This window comes from Protobothrops mucrosquamatus, unplaced genomic scaffold (genome assembly GCF_001527695.2).
Source record: "Protobothrops mucrosquamatus isolate PMUCROS unplaced genomic scaffold, P.Mucros_1.0 scaffold458, whole genome shotgun sequence".
Lineage (NCBI taxonomy): Eukaryota > Metazoa > Chordata > Lepidosauria > Squamata > Viperidae > Protobothrops > Protobothrops mucrosquamatus.
Window position 1 is genome coordinate 124,454 of NW_015386780.1, and position 2,863 is coordinate 127,316.

The window sequence follows — 2,863 nt, forward strand, 5'->3', positions numbered from 1 at the left end:
TCAATATTACTACTACTATTACTACTAATGATAACAACAATTCATTTTAATGGTTGAAATTGATCCATGTTTTATTCTGAAGCAGGGATTTACATTCCTGGAAATTGTATTGTTTCTCAGTCTTCTGGAACATTATAGACTTTCTGCTGCCTTAGAGAGTAGTAAGTTTGAAACAGACAGGGAAATATTGTAAAAATATACAATGACAATTACATTATGTGGACAGTGAATAAACAAAGCATGATAATTTAATTCCCAATCAAGCAAAAATTGTTTACATACATCTTGGAAAAGCAGAAGAAAAACAGAAATCATCTTACATTCTGGAGGTCTTTAAGCAGAAGTTGTAGATATTATATCCATAAATTTCCTGCATTTATTATTGTGATGGAAAACATATCCTTCAGAACTCGGTGATTCAGATCTCTGATCAAGCATGAAGTTAACCTGAGGTCTTACAGAATAACTTACATATTTCAAAAATAAATTAGGCAATGGGCTACACCAATATTTCTGTAAGAAAGATTAATAAAGTGACAAAATGCATATAAAGAATTAATTCTCAACTGCATATGTAAGATTTTACTGAATTTAGCCAGACTTACTTCTCTAAATCAAATCTCTAAATCAAAACAGTATTTTCTTGATCATTTATTTACAAGGACAAGAAACCAGAGACAACTCTGCCACCAGAGTTAACAAGAAGGCATCAAAGTTAGGACAGGGCAGGTAAGTCACATCAGTAGTAATTAGGATGCTTTCTTTTGCCTAAGGAAAAGAACACAATTGACTAGAAGAGAGTTCCAGAGATAGAAGCATATATGTGAGAAGTTGGAAGAAAAAATGAGAATTTTTATGTCCTTTCTCATTACAAGAATCTGTTTTAATATGTTAATGCATATTTTTTAATTAAACAGAATTTAAAGAATTCTCTTGACAAGAAACCACAAAATGGTGATTTCCTAGAAGCATTTTGTAGAATGACATCTCAAGTTGTATTAAAGTTTTTGCAACCATCTCTTTTGTGGACATGTAGGATTATCATCATTTGCCAAAGGCATTTTGCCTCCAGAGGAAGATTAGCTGTATTCTATCTTCTCTTTTTAAATTAGGCATACAAATTATTATTTTTTGATATGTTGAAAAGAAATCTATAAAAGTCATAGCCATAAACATTGGCTGAAAACTCATACATTCTCAATGTCACTTTAATGCTAACAAAACTCTTACAAATGTGGAGTTTAAAATATGTTTGATAATGTAATTGTCATTGTCCTTCAACTTGATTCCTGGTTGATATGAACACATGAATTAACATGCAGTATGAAAACATATGAATTAGATGGTAGCTCCTGGAAAGAAGTAACACAAATGAAGAAACAAGAAAATAACCTGAATAATGACCTGCAAAGGTAAAAATATAGCTTGCACAAATTTTATTTCATTTGGAGGATTAGCTGCTAGTAACAAAAAACCTGAAGCCAGACCAGTTCTAGAGATTCAAGGAAGTGAACTTATGCAAAGCTGTCATTCAATTAAAAAAATACAGATGAAAAGAGAGCAAAACTGGAATTGGGATGTGAACTTTCAGGAGAAAAAATATTGAAGTATTTTGTAATCTAGGTAGATATCAAATAGCTTATGTAAAACCCAGGGTATTTTTTACTTTTTCCAGATGTTTTTATTCCAGCTATAACACCACATGTTCATTAAGATTATAGCCATGTCTACTGATTAGTGTTTCAGAATATTTTATCAGTCTCAATTAATTTATCTAATATTGTCAGAGGTCTGGGATGATTGCAAGCACTATATCTGCATATCTCTACAGTTTTTCCAGCAAGATGAATATGGCAAAATATCAAATTTTCTTCCTAAATTCACTTTCTCTATATATGATTTTATATACAGTATTCACCATGAAAACTTCAATGTATCTGCTTAGAAATACTCCCTATGGAGCTGAATGGGTCTTATTTCTAGATAAGTGGGAATAGTAAGGGAACGCAGCTTTATGCCCTCTGGATATTTTAGATCTGAACTCCATCCTACATCTCAAATGACAAGGGCTTGTGGAAGTTGGCCTTCAAAACACTTGGAGGCTACTTCATTGCTTACCACTGAGAAATAAAATTTCAGCCTCAGGAATCCGGAACAAGAACTAGCAGCTTCCTACTACATTAAAAAAAAATTCAATTCAAACATAACATCTATAAGGCTAGAGGGGAGCTACTAGAGTAGGCTGCAAAGCTATTGAATTCAGCCTTCAAGGTTCTAAATTTAAATATGTGACCTTGAAGATAGTAGGCACAAAATGCATGGGAGAATGAATAATGCAGCTTAGCAGAAGCAGAAATGTGGCATTCAGGCCGTTTACATTTTAGCTGCCAAATTTTGGTGAGAAACATTGAAGTAACTTTCAGAAACAAGAATTTTTTGTTCTGTGCAATGATTTTTTCCCCTATTTTTTCACAACAACTTTTGCTATTTAGGTATATCAAAAGATATCCTGAATCTTTGATCTGTACCTACTCCCTTTAACTCTTCCTACAATCTTGTTGGCTGTTCACACCCTTCTCTGCTGGTCTTCTTCTGTTCCCCACTCTAGAGCCAAATTGCTATAAATGGTAAAAGACCTGGATCAGAGGAATGCTGTGGATATAATTTACTTGGACTTCAGTAAGGCATTTGATAAAGTAGATCACAACCTACTACTCGATAAGATAGAAAAATATGGGTTAGACAGCATCACCACCAGATGGATTCGTAGCTGGCTGACCGGCCGTACTCAGCGTGTGGTCCTCAATGGAACCGCATCTACATGGAGGAAAGTTTGTAGTGGGGTGCCCCAGGGCTCTGTTCT